This window comes from Macaca fascicularis, chromosome 18 (genome assembly GCF_037993035.2).
Source record: "Macaca fascicularis isolate 582-1 chromosome 18, T2T-MFA8v1.1".
Taxonomy (NCBI): Eukaryota; Metazoa; Chordata; class Mammalia; order Primates; family Cercopithecidae; genus Macaca; species Macaca fascicularis.
The window spans coordinates 74,879,029-74,898,929 of NC_088392.1; the positions used below are offsets into that span (position 1 = coordinate 74,879,029).

Genomic DNA, 19,901 nt, shown 5'->3' on the forward strand with positions numbered 1-19,901 from the left:
TGAGCTCATAATCAGTTCTTTGCACATCACAGAGACAAAGAAAGGATAAAAGCTCTGAAACAGTCCTTTCCTCCGTCTGACCTCCTCGCCTTCTTGCTTTTGGTAAAAGCATACGCCAGAAGTCTCAGGCTGGCAATCCTTGCCCCATTCAGCCTATAGATGTTTTTATTGTGCCTCACACTATTCCAAAACCCAGGAAATTACACACACATATTTTTTAACTGGATTTCAGACTTCTGTTGGGGGGGGCGGGGAAGAACAGAGGACTCAAACTCCCAAAGAGCACCAATCCATTGCAGAGGCCCTAAAGACATGTGCGCCAGGCACCACAAGCCCACCACTCCTTCCCATCCTAAGGCCACTTTACCTACTCAGGGTATCTGCCAGACCCAGAAGTCAGCCTCTGAGGACCCTAAGGGAGCACCCCAGTGTTTGTTCAGCAATCCTAAAGCAACCAGCCGCTTTCTGCTGATGGGTTGGAAGATAAGTTTCAATAACACACCAAACATATTAAAACACATCACCTCAAACTGATTTCTAACGTACTTTTCCTATTTATTTTTAATCTGGCTAGATCTAAATAACGCCACATTAAACCTCTTTATATTTTATTTACACTAAGCCAAACCTTTGAAAGGAAAAGGAAGCTGGGCGTGGTGGCTCATGCTTATAATCCCAGCACTTTGGGAGGCCAAGCCGGGTAGATCACGATGTCAGGCGTTCAAGACCAGCCTGACCAATATGGTTAAACCCCGTCTCTACTAAAAATACAAAAATTACCCAAGTGTGGTGGTGCATGCCTGTAGTCCCAGCTACTCGGAGGCTGAGGCAGGAGAATCGCCTGAACCCTGGAAGCGGAGGCTGCAGTGAGCCGAGATCAAGCCACTGTACTCTAGCCTAGGTGCAGAGCGAGACTCCATCTCAAAAAAAAGAAAGAAAAAGAAAAAGGAAAAGGAAACAGTGGCACCTAACTGTATACGTGGCTTTGTTCTTGAAGGTATATTAACTGCATATTAATTCTCAGCCATAACCATGGATTTCCAATCATTTTAATTTCGATTGACTACATATAATTTAGCAAAGAACATTCAGCAGTTCCCATCTTCCCAAAAGCTAGCAAAATGCCAAGTGTTGGCTATACTTACATCTTAGAAAATAGCAAACTCTAATTATTTTAGGTAATATAGCTAATGGAGAATTAACAGAGTACATTTTGTTCAGCTAACCTTAATAAGACCCATCATAGTCTCTATATGATATAATGAAATATTCAGAATACCAATAATTTTGGCTCCTTCCCCAACCATTTCCTTTATTACAGAAATTCTGAGTTTTTGATTATCTGAAAAACACAATGGTTTTAGTCAATTACGATTTTCTTAAATAAAAACAAACACAGAAATCTTCAAAACGGATAGCTAGGAGTTAACCACCACTAATAACTCTGACCTTGGGAAATCATTGTGTAGCAATATCAGGACATGTTTTAAAAAAAGAGGAAGAACTGAAATCTACATTAATTTCTATAAGTATTAAGTGATACAGGAATATAAAACAAGCTTTTACAAATACATCTAATATAGTGCTGTAAAGAAATGTGGTAGAGGCTGGGTGCACTGGCTCACACCTGTAATCCCAGCACTTTGGGAGGCCGAAACGGGCAGATCATAAGGTCAGGAGATCGAGACCATCCTGGCTAATACGGTGAAACATCGTCTCTACTAAAAATATAAAAATAAAAAACATTAGCCAGGCATGGAGGTGAGCGCCTGTAGTCCCAGCTACTTAGGAGGCTGAGGCAGAAGAATGGCATGAACCCAGGAGGCGGAGCTTGCAGTGAGCCAAGATCGTGCCACTGCACTCCAGCCTGGGTGACAGAGCGAGACTCCGTCTCAAAAAAAAAAAAAAAAAAAGAGAGAAATGTGGTAGAAAATTTAAAGTTAGGAAGTTCTGCATCATGACCTTGAAAAGTTGTTTCATGTTAAATGTATCAACAATTACACTATTGATAAGTTTTCTAAAACTAAAACAATTTAATATGCCAATCTCCTCCCTTTCCTTTGCATCTGGTTTAAGTGTAAACCCAAATTAGCTGATAAACTATTGAATGCACTTTTCCTGGGTATTTCTACACTTATCCTGTAGACACAGAGTGAAATAAGAGACAAAAAAGTGACAGAAAGTCCAGGGGTTATATTGAAGAAGAGTGATCAAAAATCTATGGGTTAGGTTTGTTTTGTTTTGGAGACAAGGTCTTATACTTTGTCATCCAGGCTGGGGTGCAGTGGCGCGAACATGGCTCACTGTAACCTCAACCTCCTGGGCTCAGGTGATCCTCCCACTTCAGCCTCCCAAATAGCTGGGACTACAGGCGCATGACACCATGTCAGGTTAATTTTTTTGTATTTTTAGTAGAGACAGGATTTCAACATGTTTCCCAGACTGGTCTCAAATTCCTGGACTCAAGCAATCTACCTGTCTTGGCCTCCCAAATTGTTGGGATTACAGGCATGAGCCACCGTGCCTGGCCCAGGTTTTTGTAAACTACTTGGGAGGCATCCCAGAAGCTCTGCTCATACAAGCTGTAATCAAGAAAATGGCTTCATGCTCACTCCCGAAATGAAGCAAGGCACATCCCCTGGGAACTGTAATCTACAGACAGGTTCAGAGAGAGACAAGCCACCTGTTACAGGCCTCAGGTGCTGACCGCAAGCAAAGCAGACAGCAACTGAGGCAAAACCTGACTCTTGTGTTCTCTTCTTGGGCACTGCTGAGTGTCGAAGCTGAGACTCACAAGGTGTCCTCAATGTGCACTCCTGGAGTGGGACACCGTCCTAAGCCACCTGATGCTGCCAGCCTGCTCACACTTCCATCTCCCATCATTAGCAAAAGACTTCATAAAACCACATGCCCTACCTACCCTTTAAACACAATCTGACATTACATCTGGCTCTAATTATACAGTGGCAAGCAAATTGAATTTAAGAGGAATATGCCTTTATATATCTCACTGGCAATAATGACTACCAAATCAATAATAAAATGATCGTATTCGTATGAGGATGTGTGGGTGTTTAATAACACCACATGGCACATACTAATTTTTAGACCTTATAAGCACCATTTATAGATATCGCCACATATTAATTTTATATGGAACACTGCAGACTCTGAATTTTGACTAGTTGTCAAAAACCATTAAAATACTACCTTGTGGAAATTTGAGTCCTTGTTGCTCCTTACAGCATATTCAAACTGTAAGAATGTACTGGAATCCAATCACACCCTCACCCTCTTCCCAAACCACAAAAAGTACACAGGGAAAAATATGCACTGGGCAAGAAGACAGCTTACAGAATGCAAAGTACAGCTTATAAGAGGTAAAGTTCAAGTGAGGAAAAAGCACATGAGGACTAGTGTATTACAGCCAAACGATATATGGGTAAGTCTCATACTACAACTAATTTTCTCTAGGATAATAAGGCACTCACTTTATAAAGGTGAGAGTCAGTAGGGAAAGTGCACCCTGTGCACACCCACAAGGTGGCTCTAATTTTTGAAAAGCATCCCCACATACCATGTGTTGCCACCTCCAGCATCACCAAGACCAGGCTAACGTGGGCACAGAGGCAATCAGAAATGTACAGGTAAGTGTGCGGTGTGCAAGGGTGCAGTAGAGCAAGGGTGCAGAAGAGCTCCAGAACCAGAACCAGGGGCACAGCGCCATCAAGGGGCCGCTATGACGTCAATCCAAACCTCCACAATGAGAAGCTGCTGTGGAATAAAAAAGCGGAAACATAATTTTCAAGCTAGTATTATATTTCTCTAAGCCCATGGCTTCAAGTGGCAGTAAGCCTAGGCAGGTAAGACATGAATTTCTGTTACCTGTTTTTCTCATAATGACCAATACCTGCAGCAGCATAGAGTCATAAAATGTCTAAACAGAACTTTCTTTAAAACAAAATTCCAGAGTGTATATATTCAGATTATTTTTATCTCTTCAAAATAACTACCTTGGGGAGCTATACATATTTATTCCACTGATGTTTCACTATTAAAAATATTGTTTAAATTCATTGCACAATCTACACTGCCATCTCTCAAAGACAATGTTGAAATGATTCCTGTGTCGGCCAGAAAGTTCAGATAGAAAGTTTCTAAGTCCCCTTACAATTCTAATAAATTATTCTGGCCTTCTAGGAATAATATAAGCATCTATGATTTAATAAAATATAACTCAGTCTTAAATAACAAGTTCAACTCTTTATACACACAGAATCAAATATTATATGATATCCATACAAGTGGTCACACAGTTGCACACCTTTCTCTATTCTACAAAATCTATCTACAAGGCAGCCCATTCCAACTTCAGACAATTTACTCACTTAAAGCTAAAAACAAAAGGTTTAACCTCTGTTGCCATACAGAACAAGGTTTGAACATAAAGTACACAAATCAGAAATTTAATCACTAGTGATTAAACTGACTGTGACTAATTTAGACTAAGTATTGCTTAGTCATTCACCGAAAAATGGAATATCCATTCATATTTTCCTTGCAAGGCTGAAGTTTTAGAAGAATTAAGATGATAACGTTTGAGTGTCAGAATTCTTACAGAATAAAAGGTTAATTTATAAAAAATAATAATATCAAAGGGAAAGAATCATTGATTATTCTAAACTCTGAGCAAAAGTAACTTGCCCTTCAGCAAACCCTCCATCTCTCATCACTGCAAATAATTAGTAGAATTTATTTATTTATCAAACCAGTAGTGCTCAAGAGGCAGAGATAGGAAAGAAGGGGGAAGTAGGTCACCCCCAGGGGAATTTTTTTAAATATGTGTGGGGTTTCTTGAGTGGCATTTAAGGGACACAGGGCCAATGCTGCTAGAATTCCCACATGTGGGACAGTTCTTCACAGCAAAATATCATCTTGCGTTTTGCACAGCTGGAGCAACTCACTTGACATTTATGTGTATGAAAAATCTATTTATGCTTCTCTAAACCTTAAACCTACTTCCATTTTACATATCATCAAAAAGTATTTTTGCATATTTAACTAATTCCTGTCTCTCCCAGGAATGCAACTCTGTATATATTGAGTAAAGGCTTTACTTTGTTTTGTGCAGAACTTGCAAATACTGTTCATCATTTCAGAAAGATATCATGGAACTCAATGCTGTTCAATGACTCTCCCTCCCCGACATAGTCCACCAATAAAGTATTTTCACTGGTCACCTTCACGGTGAATCTATTATAATCTATTATATTGGATGCAATCTATATATTGGATGCAGGTACAAGCATCCAACTACTTGATTTTATTCTCTAGGTTAGTCATGTCCAAACATTTTGAAGTGCATATCATTTTATCATAAATTACATATGTTTTTCCATTGTATTATTTATGCACATTATATTCACTTTTCTGACAGTATGTATAGGTAAGTTATTTACCTGTTAATTTCATTTCAGGATACTCAGAGAAATGTTACAAATATTTGTTATCAAAACACTAAAACTACCACTCGATCCAGCAATCCCACTACTGGGTATCTATCCAAAGGAAAAGAAGTCATTATATGACAAAGCCACATGCACACGCATGTTTATAGCAGCACAACTCACAACTGCAAAAATATGGAACCAACCTAAATGCCCATCAGCCAACGAGTGGATAAAGAAAATGTGGCATACATATACCACGGAATACTACTCAGCCATAAAACAAAACGAAATAAGGGGCTTTGCCGCAATTTGGATGCAGCTGGAGGCCATTATTCTAAGTGAAGTAACTCAGGAATGGAAAACCAAACATCAAATATTCTTACTTCTAACTGAGAGATGAGCTATGAGGACACAAAGGCATAAGAATGATACAATGGACTTTGGGGACTAACAGGGAAGGATGGGAAGAGGGTGGAGGATAAAAGACTACACATTGGGTACAGTATACACTGCTCAGGTGATGGGTGCACCAAAACCTCACAAATCACCACTAAAGAACTTACCCATGTAACAAAAACCACCTGTTCCCCCCAAAAGCTGTTGAAGTGATTTTTTAAAAGAGTCTGATTAAGTTGAAACCCCTGATCCATAGAACCTCAGGAACGTCCTTCCATCTTGATTCTTTCCATATTAGGTTTAACAAGCAAGTGAAAAAGGAGCATAGGGGACAGGTGTACCCCAAGCCATTCACTGACGCTTTTATTTGTATACCTGGCAAGGAAGCAGGGAAATTTATGCTCTGGGAACGAAGACAAAAAGCTCGATTTCTATTCTGTTCTGCTCAATTTCTTATTTTTAGTCCAAGAAGCTGCTCGTGGCCTGTAGAAAAGTGCCATCCTACAGAAGGATAAGCTAGACCTGTGCTTTTATTTAACTATGGGGACCTTCATTATGGAAACCTTGAAGAAAACTGGATAAAAATCAGGAAAATGTCAAGGCGGCCAGTAAATTAAATAATTTCAACATAATTTACAAGCAATTTCTTTTTCTTCATTTTAGTTTTTCGTTTGAGATAGGGTCTCATTCTGTCACCTAGGCTGGAGTGAATTGGCTCAAACACGGCTCACTGCTGCCTCGACCTCCTGGGCTCAAGGGATCCTTCCGCCTTAACCTCCCATGTAGCTGGGACTACAGGTACAGGCCATCATACTCGGATTTTTTTTTTTTTTTTTTTTTTTTTTCGAAGAGACGAAGTCTCACTATGTTGCCCAGGCTGGTCTTGAACTCCTGGGTTCAATCAATCCTCCCAGCTCAGCCTCCCAAAGTGCCAGGATTACAGGTGGGACCCACCACACCCAGTTAGCTATTTATTTTTATTTTTGCTGACATGTTTAAATACTTAAGCTAGGGAAAACTTGAAGAACTTTTTTAATGCTCATCCACTAAGGCATACATGTTTTGGTGAATTTATGATCTTCACTTTCAGTATAACACTCAACTAGGACACGCAAAGGCAAGGTCAGAGATTTTTCAATTTCCAAAAAGTGAAACAGATCTCTCTTTTGCGCCCTATGCCAGCAGTGGCCACGTAAACAATAGGGAAATAATATCACCATGAAGATAGCTCTTCTCCGCAAGGCACTTATTAAAACCTTGCACTCCTCCTCCGTCCATAACACATGGTCTCTGGAGGGAGCGCAATATGAGCCAGCTGACAGAACCAGAAGCTGGCGTGAAGGTCAGGCGGCCTGCCGCTCTGCGGCCCCCACAGACATCTCCTGAGGTGCCATCTGCGGTGCAGAACAATAGTGCCTGTCACTTAGGGCCTTGACAAGGATATTCTCACTCTAACTTTTGGAAAGCACACTACTCCCTTTCAGTGTCAGCACAGGCCCCGAGCCTGAAGGCCCGCTAAACCCAGGGGCTGAGCCTGAGCGCCTGCTAAAGAACAGGCCCTGAGCCCGGGGGCCCGCTCAACCCAGGGGCTGAGCCCGGGGGCCCGCTAAACACAGGCCCTGAGCCTGAAGGCCCGCTAAACACAGGCCCTGAGCCTGAAGGCCCGCTAAACACAGGCCCTGAGCCCAGGGGCCCGCTACACACAGGCCCTGAGCCCGGGCCTAAAACACAGGGGCTGAGCCCGGGCCCCGCTAAACACAGTGCCTGAGTCCAAGGACCCGCTAAACACAGGGGCTGAGCCCGGGGACCCGCTAAACACAGGGGCTGAGCCCCGGCCTAAAACACAGGGGCTGAGCCCGGAGACCCGCTAAACACAGGGGCTGAGCCCAGGGGCCCGCTAAACCCAGGGGCTGAGCCCAGGGGCCCGCTACACACAGGCCCTGAGCCCGGGCCTAAAACACAGGGGCTGAGCCCGGGGACCCGCTAAACACAGGGGCTGAGCCCGAGGACCCGCTAAACAGCTCTCCCAGCCCCTCCCAGTGGCACTGTGAATAGTAAGGCATTTCTAAGGAGAAAGGTCTGAGTACCTCCTGCCAGCACCCATCACAGGTATTGAGGAATGCAGCTGAAGGAATAAACCTATTAATAAGCCAGTGAGTCTCCTGTACTGCCATGCAAAAAAGCCTCAAATTTGAATTTGTCCATGGTTGTGAGTTTCCTGGAACAGGTCCAGTCTGTGTGGTCCTCCTAATATCATTTACATTCCATGACCTACCACAGCCTTGGCCAAAGTACACACTAAGTAAGCGTTCAGGGAATAAATGAATGTACTCTTACCCGCTGTCTATATTACTGGCTTCATAATTTCCAACTGTGCAAGCGCACTAAGTATTAATTATTACTCTAGAATGAAATTCGCCAAGCTACTGAATGCAACTTTATTGCAAAACCTGGCTATGAAAAAAAGGTTGACATGACATCATAGAAAACCTCGTGGACTGGAACCGGATGAGGAAGGCCAAGTCACAGCTCCAACTCTGCCGTTACTCAGATGGATAAATGCAGGCAAAGTCGTCTTCAAACTGCTATTAATAATTTTATGTCTTCACCACAGTTTGATTAACAATCACAACACTTGTACTTAGCCAATCATGGCAAGAAAGAATCAACAGGGACCATCTACTATCATTAGAACATTTTACAAGAGAAAAGGCGTTTTGAATTGATAAAGTTCCCTCCATGTAGATAATGTGCTTTTCGATTCATATTCTGACGCAGCGACTTCTGAGCCTGGAAACACTGCTTAATGCAACAGACCTCTGATGTATCATCTGCAAACCAGGCTGGATTAAATCAGCGGCTCATGACTTGGGGTGATTCTACCCCTCCAAGCCTCCCCAGGGGACAGGAAGAAGTGTCTGGAGATAGTTTTTGTTGTCACAACTAAGGAGTGGGAGGTGCTACAGATACCTGGTGAGGTGAGGCAAGGAACACTGACTGCTGCTTACCATCCTACAAGGCATGGGACAGCATGCGAAACAACAAATTCCTGTTAACTGTACCAAGATTGAGAAAACCTGGATGAGATTATTTTTAAACTCCCTAAAATTCAAAAAATGCTGAATTCAAATGTGTAACTACTTTTACACAGTTGTAAACTGTACTTGTAAGTAAAGTTATAAACTTTACTTACAAAGTTGCTAAATGTGGGACATCAGAAGCCTCTTCCTAAGCCATAGCTGGCCTAGGGTGGAAGTTACAGCTACTCTGGGCTGAAAGTTCTAGGATCTTGAAAGACAATTTGTTTGGAAATAAATGCAATGTAAAGCCTTCAAAGCCGTGCCTACTAACCTCGCACTTTGCGCATCACGGTGATTAATGTGTAACCGTACCCTTCACAGCTTCCTTTCTTTGTTCTCTCGCCCTTTACTCCACAACGATGGGCATTGTTTGTTCTGGACACAGATGCAAGCCCGTTCTGAAAAGACAGACAATTATATTCTCCTTGTCCTCATAGTAAAAGAATAAAGTGGCCCTAAAGATTACTAATGATCGACTGCGATAAAATAGATGGGCATCACCGATTCCCACAAAACACAAAGACCACAGCACTGCTCAAGTGGGGATGCTCCTTTGAGCTCTTGGTCTGTAAACCTTAACAATTCCTCTTCTAAGCTGAATTGCATGTGTGAAGCTGCCCAGAAACAGTCACATATCTACTAGGAATAAAATTACAGCAAGTTATAGTTTTGGAAGAGAAAGGGGAAAAAAAATATTTGTTCTAACCATTCTCAGAAATTGCGTGCATAAAATATAGATTTGGAAGTACTATGCTGGCATCTCTAATAATTCACCTTTATGATGTCAAAGGCCAGGACTAAGGGCTATAATGATAGGGAATTAAAGGATATTCTTTGCCATAAAACAAAGAGTAGAGTCTTTGTATTTTCTTTGATATGTGACCATAATTATAATTAAATGAACAGCTGAAAGGTCAGTGCTTACATTTTCAATAGAACCCAAAGTCTTAGAAGCCTATACACAGAATCCCAAAATGTTAGGAATTTTGTAAGATTTCTTTCCTGAATGAGCTTGTCACTAGTTGACACAAAATCACTCATCCTTTAGTCACTGGGCATCCAACATGTGCCAGACAATTGCTAGGCTCCGGAAATACACGGCAAAAAGTCCTTACTCAACCCAACAAGTTTTCTGGAAAACACAGAAAAGTAAAACTCTACACCTCAGAATGCAATCGTGGACAACAGTACATCGTGGTAGGAAAGCACACAGTATGTATAGTCCACTGTCTTTTTTTTTTTTTTTTTTTTTTTTTTTGAGAGGGAGTCTCACTCTGTCGCCCAGGCTGGAGTGCAGTGGTGTGATCTGGGCTCACTGCAAGCTCCGCCTCCCGGGTTCATGCCATTCTCCTGCCTCAGCCTCCCGAGTAACTGGGACTACAGGCGCCCACCACCACGCCCGGCTAATTTTTTGTATTTTTAGTAGAGACAGGGTTTCACCGTGTTAGCCAGGATGGTCTCCATCTCCTGACCTCGTGATCCACCCACCTCGGCCTCCCAAAGTGCTGGGATTACAGGTGTGAGCCACTGCACCCGGCCTGTATAGTTCACTTTGAAGGAGGCTTGGAGCCTCCTTTTAGGAGCAAACTTCACAAGAAAAGCAGACACAAATATACAAAAGCCCACAGGGAACGAAGACACCATCCCCTCCAAACACACAAACAGGAGGGTGTCCATGGGTTGCACAAACCATTAGACAAAGAGCAAAAAAGGCCGACTTAAACAATGGAACACAGTGAAAAAACATTCACAGAAACATGAATGAAAGTCTTATAAAGTCTGCGTTGTTCTCAACCTGGCACCAGGATGTGCTTACAGAGTCTCAGGCTTGGCCAAGCTTCCCACTCCCAACTCCCATATTTAATCAAGTCACACTTAAATGACAGGATCAGCAACATAAGAAGCCAGTGTGTTTGTGCACACTCCACATTCATGGTAAATAAGAAAAAACAATCTAATTAAAAGTAGAGCACATCCAGATAATTATATAGCTGACCCCACCAGAGAAAAGCTTATAAATTGTGGACCACAAACTGCATCTGGTCAGCAGACGTATTCTATTTCTCTTAGCAGTATCCTAAGATATTTAAAGCAGCATTTTTAAATACAGAGACTTCACATTTTTAAAACTGCAGATTTCCAACTTCAGTTTTGTTTATTTTTTAAATAATGGCCACCGCCTTTAGAACATGTAAGATCCACGGTTTGCTGCAGTCTTCACCACTCACTACTGCCTCCAAAGCACGAAGGGGATTTTCTAACTATTTCTTATAGTAGACAAGTACCTATGTCCAGTTTTCTTTTTTTCTTTTTTCTTTTTTTTTTTTTTTTTTGAGACTGAGTCTCGCTCTGTTACCTAGGCTAGAGTGCAGTTGTACAATCTCGGCTCACTGTAACCTCCACCTCCTGGGCTGAAGCAATTCTCCTGCCTCAGCCTCCTGAGTAGCTGGGATCATAGGCATGCCACACCAGGTAATTTTTGTATTTTTAGTAGAGACGGAGTTTTGCTGTGTTACCTACGCTGGTCTTGAACTCCTGACCTCAGGGAATCCACCCTCCTCATCCCCTCAAAGTTCTGGGGTTACGGGGGTGAGCCACCATGTCAAGGTTTGCCCAGTTTTCAAAGGTAAGGAAAATAAAAATAAAAGTGAGACCAAATGAACTCTGAATTTTTTTCTGTCTGCCTACTTCCTTTATTACTTTCCTTCAGACATCCAAATTGTTGGCCCTGGATTTAGATCTTAACCCATTTGCCACACAGCACCAAGTGAGTGTACCAGGTGTAACCAGATTAGAAAATCAAAGCCAGGAGTCAGACAGCTGCTCTTCTATGAACTGGGCTTTGATTGGCATCAGCACTAACCTACATGCATTCATACAGGCCTGGAATTGCGGCTATAATCTGGTCCTTGATTTTTATTTAGAAATAAATCATCATAACAGTAATAATGACCAAATACTATTTTTCATATGTTGTCACTCCGGGAAGTACTCACAAAAGAAGAAAGGATGAAAATTAAGCAATGGCTCATAACTACAGAACCACTGACCCTTCGGGAGTTTGGAAGGTCCCAATGTCAGGATCAGTGCTGGGGCTCCATGCTGCAGGGAAAATGAGATAAAAATGGTCCATTCGGCACCTCCAATAATTTAGACCATCTGGTCAGGACTGAGAAGTTACCACAGAGGCTCTTGATGGCACACTCTAAGACTGCATGTGTTTGGGGGCATGTGCCCATGTACAGACAGACTGGGAGTTCAAATTCAGGAGGGCTATTAGGCCTAGTGCCTAAGCAGAATATCAAAACCCATCATCACAGAAAAGGGGAAAAGCCCACATTTGCTAAGCTCCAAAACCATCTGCCTAGCACAGTGCTGAGTGCCTGACACACACCACAACTACACCAAGTTGTCGCCTTAAAAATAACCTGTTTCCCCTAGGGCTCACACTGGGGAAATGATCCAAGCAAAGTTACCAGGTACACTGCTCCCCAGTCTTCCCCATCTCCAAAATTCACTCCGCTTCTCGTGCTAGAGATCAAAGGAGTAATCCTGGATTCTCCCCGTTTGCCTACCCTCTAACCCATCAGCAATTCTGTAAATTACACCTCCAAAATACTCAAGTCCCTTCACTTCTACCCACCTCCATGCCCCACTCCCCAGCCCAAGGTCACCTCCCTGACTCCCAACTGGACACCTGCAATGGTATCCTAACCGGTCTGAATAAGCTGCACAGACCTCAAATAGGCCTTCCTGGGGCCTTCAGCCATTTCCCACCCAGGCCCTGCCCTCCTGCCTGGGGTCTTCTCTCCTTCCTCCAGGGCACCAAGCTCTTTCCCTACAAACCACCTCAGGGGCTTCTCTCTGCCTGAACTTCCTTTTGCCTCCATTCCCCACCTGGCTAGCAGCTACTCATCCTCAGGCACCTCTTCTGGCCCACAAATCTGCATTAGGCACTCATGTGGGTCTTTTTCAGGGTTACTTAAAGTCTGTACTTACATATGTTTGGCTGATTAGTTGCTACCTGTCTCTCACTGGACTACAAGCTCCATGAAGGCAGGCGTCATGTCTGCATAGTCACCCCCATACACACAGTACACAAGTGACACAAAGTGGATACCCGAAAAAAATGCCTCACCCCTACGTTCCTCAATTCACTCAAAAAAAAAAAGGACTGGAGCAATGCTGATTTAATCTAAAAAGCTCCTGTCATGATCATCTTAAAAGATATCAGAATAGCTTGCTTACATACCAAAATGTAAAAGTGTTGTACTCTCTATTTGTCCCTCTAGTTAAACACATTCTCTCTGGCTATTTACAGTGAAAAGAAATGAGATGCATGCACTGCTGTTCATCTCCTGAGGTCCCCACCTGATACTTTTCAAACAGTTTATTAATCAATTATTAATTGTGGCAGCAACCACACTTTTATCATTTCACATCCATCTTCAGGAGGGATACATAAGCATTGTCAGAGCTTGCCTCATTACTTCCAGCCTCATTAAGAGAATGTTTCCCATATGAGCTCAGATCAACACAAAATGAAGAAGGTTCACCAGGTGACACTGAGCAGGGCCGCCACTACTGTGACATCATCCCCAAAAAGTTCACATAGGTCAAGGGAACAGAGCTGTGACAACTCTGATGGGCTCACAGTTAAGGTTTCACTTTTCCATTGCTACCGTGGAAAAAATCGTTTGTATTTGCAAAATAAAATACGGATAATTATCCTAAAGCACTATCCTTTAAAAAATTCATGCAAATGCTTAAAACAAAGATTATATGTGTATGAGTGAACTGAAAAGCTTCATTTCCCCCAAGCATCTTCTAATTTCATCGTTCTGCTTTATTTTGCTTAAGTACAAGATGCTGATATTTATACTGCTTGCTGTTATTCACTGTAGTAAACAGTGCATTGTTGTTTTTTTTTAATGGACCTAAATAGTTTTCTTCAATTGGAGGTATGTTCCTATAATAAACTATCCTCAAAATATTGTTGCCAATGCTACAAGATGGAAATGTTTTGTAAAGTGTAAAATGCTATTCGAATGAAAGGAGGACATCTGTATTCCTCAAACAGAAAGCAAAACATTTACACACAGCTTGCACTGATGTGTCACCACTGAGATCACCTCTTTTTAGCCAAGTTCAACTACATCTTCTCAGTTCCTATTTTTTTATTGGCAACTGACAAGACTTACCATGCTGTTCCCTGCATTCCCTCCCTTATTTCTCCACTGGCTTCCCTGTGACTGAGACACCTGGTTTTCCTCCCCCTCAGACTACTTCTTAGTTTCTCTCACTGACTCCTTTCCTGGGCATGGACCATAGTCATGGAACTGTTCTTTTCTCTCAGTGCTAGTTTATTCACCCTAACACATGCTTTTTAGGATCACCCCCATAGTCGCTGAGTACTTCCTAACTGGCTTTCCCCTGATCCAACATCAGAGTTTCTCCCTCCAGTGAAAAGCCATTTCAGGGTTTTCAATGGTTTTCAATTCAATGGTTTTCTGTTGTTTAAGGATGAGCCAAAGAATATGTTTAGTTTTTCGCAATGCAAAACCATTTTGCTTTTACCAAAATATATTTTCTATAATATATTAATACATGATATAAGCATTCCTAAAATAATATTTTAGTACAGTAATTTGATAAACGCATTGTTTTAACTTTTATTTTCAGTTAGGTTACATGTGCAGGTTGGTTACATAGGTAAACTCATTTCATGGGGGTTTGTTGTACAGATTATTTCATTACCCAGGTATTAAGCCTAGTATCCATTAGTTATTCTTCCTGATCCTCTCCCTCTTCCCACCCTTTGATAAGCCCCAGTGTGTGGTGTTCCCCTTTATGTGTCCAAGTGTGTTCATCATTTAGTTCCCACTTGTGAGAACACGCGGTATTTGGTTTTCTCAATCCAATGTTGTATAAACGGAATTTATCCTTTCCACCCTGCCTCCAGCCCACCAAACCTACCTTTCCTGCTCACGCCCCCACTTCACCAGCAGCAGCATTCTTCCTTAATTAAAATAATTAACTGAAAGAATGAACACTTATCTAATGGTGATTTTCAAACCTTCCTTCGGCTCTCTGGAGAATGGAAACCTTGACACACCTGAAGGAGTAATGGGGGAAGGAGTGATGGGGGAAGGAGTGATGGGGGAAGGAGTGATGGGGGAAGGAGTGATGGGGGAAGGAGGGGTGAAGGCTTCTGCTTCCTCGGTCAGACTGGGTGCTGGTGCTTCCTACACAACCTCCTGGAAGTGGCTTTCAGGTCGGCCTGTTCTTCATAGGAAGAATTCCAGGGCTTTCCATCTACAAATCTTCCTTCACAGTCAGCCTGATCTCCCTCACTGCTGCTTTTTATCACCTTCTGCCTCTGCTCAGCAGTTGTCTGCTCATATATGGATTCAGTCCTACGAGTATTTGTTGAGCATGCACTTACCCACGTGTCAAGTCCCATGCTAAGCTAAAGAGGCTTATTACCACCAAAGTGGAATAAGAAGTGTAGTTTAAGATAAAACCACACAGGTACTGCAGTGAAGTTACACAGATGATACAGAGCACCGAAGATTCTTATAATGAGCTTTCAAATATGCAAACTTACTTCTCTTTAAAGTGAAAGTTAAGTGAGTTTCCATCCCTACAAAAAAATTTAGATAATTAGCCAGGCATGGTGGTGCACAGTTATCCTCCCAGTCCATAGGCTGAGGTGGGATCCTTTGAGCCCAAGAGGTCAAGGCTGCAGTGAGCCATGATGGTACCACTGCACTTCAGCCTGGGTGACACAGTGAGACCCTATCTCTAAAAAATAAAAATAAATTTTTTAAAAAGCAAAAGTTAACACAGTTCCTTCACTTTCTTTACCTCTGTCTTCACCAGATCACCTTCCCACCAATACCCTTTCTTTGGAAATGGAGTGAGAGCACACTGCAGAGGTTAACCAAGCTTAATATTTCTTGTGACCCCAATATTGTGCAGCAAAGTGCTAAGTGATTCTGCAGTCAAGGGTTACATGCATCGCATCCTCAATGTGGCCTCACATCTAAGAGCATAATTAATAGCAGTGTTATGTTCATCTTCCTTCCTACTCGACCATTACACACCAAGTCAGTGTAGTCAAATCCAATCCCTTTGGATACTCCAAGAAAAAAACCTCTCCTCTTTCAACCATTTCTCCTAATTCTGTAGTAACATAAGGAATAACTGAAGTTGTCCGTTTCAGCATCTTTCGAAGAGCTAAATGCATTCCAAGTTTTTCATGTTACCAAGCACCAAGAACAAGTCTACCGTACCCACCACCTGTTTGTCACTTTAACCTTTTAAGGTGACAGATTAGAAAAAAGAGCCACACTACACTTATTCCAGCCAAGGACTGAAACTGGAGCCTGCCACAACCTTCTTCCAGGTGACAGAGATTAGAAAACAGAAGAGCCACACTACACTTATTCCAGCCAAGGACTGAAACTGGAGCCTGCCACAACCGTCTTCTAAACAGCTCCAACAGAGGGATCCAGAAGATGGGCCACTAGCAAGTCATAGTGGAGTCCAAACAAGCATGAAGTGAGAGGGAGTCTTCAGTATGGGAATGGCCAGGGGGGTCGTGGTGACCAGCTGCCTTCCTCTGGCTATTAAGTACAGCAGTCTTAACAGTAACAATGACCAGGCCTTCCCTTTATTTAGTTCCACCTCGGGGCATTGGCGCATTAAGAATGTCCCTCTAAAGGCATATGTAAAATAAAGCACACTTCGCACTTGAACCAGTGACTAAGGGAGATCAAAGGCAGGGGACAAAACCTACCCGGAGTTTTCGACCTCGCGAAAACGCTCTCACCAATCTCGCAGGTAACTGCGGCGCTGGCCCAGGTGTGCCCAGCTCGACCCGCGTCCACCTGGGACCAAGCTGGCCCAAGAAGACCCGGAGAGCAGGCGAGGGCGACTGTGGCCGGGGCGCCCCCCGCAGTTCCAGGCGGTGGCAGGAGCCTGGGAGCCGCCGTCCCAGGCTGGCCAGGCGCCCGCCCGCCCTGCGCGCACTCCCTGGGCTCCCGCTCCCGAGGCTGGGCAGAACTCGCAGAGAAGGACAAGGGCAGAAAGCGAGCGGAGGGATGTAGCGCTCGTCTGTCCGGGCACAGGACACTTGTCGGCTGAGGGGTTCATGCGGGCAGACGGGGGCCGTCGGCCCCCAGAGGAAACAAAAGCCAAATGCCCACCGCCGGGCGCTCCGTGGCTGGAGGACTGGCTAGGGGCCCTCGGGAGTCCCGTCCCGTCCCTCTCCCCCGGCCCCGGGCTGCGCTGGCTCTAGGGCGCCCAGGTAGCCGCGCCTGGCACCCTGACCCTGCCCTCGCGGCTGCTCGAGGCGCGGGGCTCTGCGGCGGCCGCGCCCGTCCAAAGTAAGCGACAAGTAAGGCAACGCCTCTCGCGGGGAGCCCGGCGCGCGCCCTGGCTGCGAAAGAGAAACAGAAAGAGCCTGGGCCGGGACTGGGGCTACTCCCAACAGCCACCGCCCCCACCGGCCCGGCCCGGCCCGGCCCTCGCCGCGGGAGTCGCGCAGGCCCCTCCACCCGCCCGGGGACTGGGGCCACCCCGCGCGGCGGCGGCCGTGGGCACCCACGCGGGCTTGCGACCATCCCACGCGGGCGGCGGCGTCTTTCTTACCCCCAGCGGAGCGGCGCCTGCCCGCAACGCCAAGCGGGTGACAGGCGGGGGGCGAGTCGGAGCGCGAGGTTCCGCCAGCCCAGGCTGCGGCGCCGCTGCCCGGCGGTGCCTGGCGGGAGGGGCGCGAGGGTGCACGCGCGGGGTGGGGGCGCGGGAGCCGCCCCCTGCCCGCCCTGCGCGCATGCTCCCGCCGCACCTGCCTCGCTCCGGGTTCCACTCCCCGGGGAACCGGGTGGCGCTGGGCCCACCGAGGTCGGGGCTTTCCCGTGGGAAGGAGGTGGCTGTGGCTGGATTTTTAGATGCGTCCTTCTCTGTATTTGTTCCCTTGGAAGGATTCCCCCAAATCTTGTCTACTTCCTGCCTGCCAGCCTGCTTCCTCGCAGAGACGTCCCAGTAGCTCTCCCATGCTTCATCCCAGCTCTTGGGGTTCACCGTCTGAAGGCTTTCTCCTCAGGATCCCTCTCAGTCCGGCTGCTCGCTCCGATTTTGCAACCTCCCCCATTCCCCTTTCCCGCTCTTGACTTTGCTACTCATACGTACCTGCATACCATTTCCAAATAAAATAATACTCTTTCCAAGTGGCAAGAAGTGTTTGCTGACCCTGTTCTAACTGCTTGGAATTGAGCAGGAAACAGGAGCTGGGCAGATCCTGCCCTCATGGAACTTATGGCCTTACTGGCCAACTTTGGTCCTTCTCAAAGCATTGTCGCCCGGTTTGGGAGGACTGTATTAAATAATTTATTTTGGCTTACAAATAAAGGTAGCTGGCAATTGAAGACTATGTATTGTGACTTTTGAATGAAATGTTCTTTCATAGGATGCCTTGTGTATAAACCCTAGTATGCAAATAATAGCTAGTAGGTACAAAATAAGTATTAGTTTGTTGCTTTCAGCAAGAAATTGAATAATTTAGCAGGATTAACATCCAAAATGATCTTTTTGGTTTGTCATGGGCTACCATAAACCGAGAATGAAAACTTGCTTTTTAGGTGAGACTGGGCATTGTAGAAACATAATTTCGGGTTCTTACTGAAAAGAGAAATATAAACCCCATTGCTAATGAAGTTTTTAAACTAGGAACAATGATCATAGAAATTCGTAAGTGCAAACACACACGATTTGTGTTCTGTGCTCTAGTCAGTTAAGAAAAATATATTAGCCAGGTATGGTGGCTCACATCTGTAATCCCAGCACCTTGGGAGGCCGAAGAGGGCATATCACTTGAGCTCAAGAGTTCGAGACCAGCCTGGCCAACATGGTGAAACCCTGTCTCTACTAAAAATACGAAAATTAGCCGCCGGGTGTGGTGGTGGGCGCCTGTAATCTCAGCTACTCAGGAGGCTGAGACACGAGAATCGCTTGAACCTCGGAGGTGGAGGCTCCAGTGAGCTGAGATAGTACCTCTGCACTCCAGGCTGGGCAACAGAGCGAAACTCCATCTCAAAAAAAAAAAAAAAAAAAAAGAAGAAGAAAGAAAAAGAAAAGAGAAGAAAAAGATATTAGAGACAGAGAAAAAGAAAGAAGTAGAAGACCTCAGTAGCGAGAGGAAAACATTTGAAACACAGTTCCAGCCCATTTTAACATTGTACTAAGGACTTATAGAGTTGCATTTCTGTGACAACGGGCACTCCTGCAGGTACCACCTTTGGCTGGATACTTGCTCACCAGATTGGATGAAATTAGAACAGGACTCAGCAGGTGAGAGTTCCACTCCCTGCTACTCACAGAAACACAGATACCATTTTTGGTGAAGGACAAAGTGCTTCAATTATTGCAGTGTATCCCCAGTCCATCCCAGAGGTGTTTATTTATCATTGGAGATTCTAGGTATTAGTAATAGAGATATCAAAATGTCCCCAGCACAGAAAGAGTTAAGTGCACTTCTGGTTACACTAACCCTTCAGAAAAGTGTGTATTGATGTTATAATATATGAAATCAAAAAGAAAGCTGGATTGAAATTCAAATAAAGTGAATTTACATCAGCTTATCATCACTTCTTGGGGGGAAACAATTATTTTTATAACATGTTTATTGATTATATTTGGTTTAAATTTATGAAAGCAGAAACACTGTTTTCAGAGGCTGGGTTTAAATAAGAAAAAGGATACACCAATGAAACAGGTTGCAGCAGGCAGGAAGCCTCATCTACAGCTACTTAAATGTAAGTGCATAGGTGCACAGTGCTGACAACGTATGATTCTGTTCAGAGAAGCTGACATCTGTCTTAAACTACACTGTTATTCAAATTTTATGGAAATACAAGCAGGAACACATTAGTACACTTCTTACAAAATTTTTGAAAAGCTGTTGTAGTAAATC

General features: G+C 44.1%; 1 protein-coding gene across 16 annotated transcripts in view; it reads right to left on the bottom strand.

Annotated features, from left to right (window-relative positions):
• The window catches only part of L3MBTL4 (L3MBTL histone methyl-lysine binding protein 4), a 448,773-nt gene extending 431,081 nt beyond the window's left edge, over window positions 1-17,692 (bottom strand). For 11 of the 16 annotated variants that reach the window (XR_012427319.1, XR_010582936.2, XM_065534193.2 and 8 more), the window contains exon 1: window positions 17,582-17,692. The gene's annotated coding sequence lies outside the window, so the exon portion shown is untranslated. Of the gene's footprint in view, window positions 1-9,197; window positions 9,325-16,727; window positions 17,385-17,581 lie in introns of those variants that run through there. The other 5 variants (XM_074022846.1, XM_074022844.1, XM_074022854.1 and 2 more) reach the window with 2 other exon arrangements.
• Between the last annotated feature and the right edge of the window lie 2,209 nt (window positions 17,693-19,901).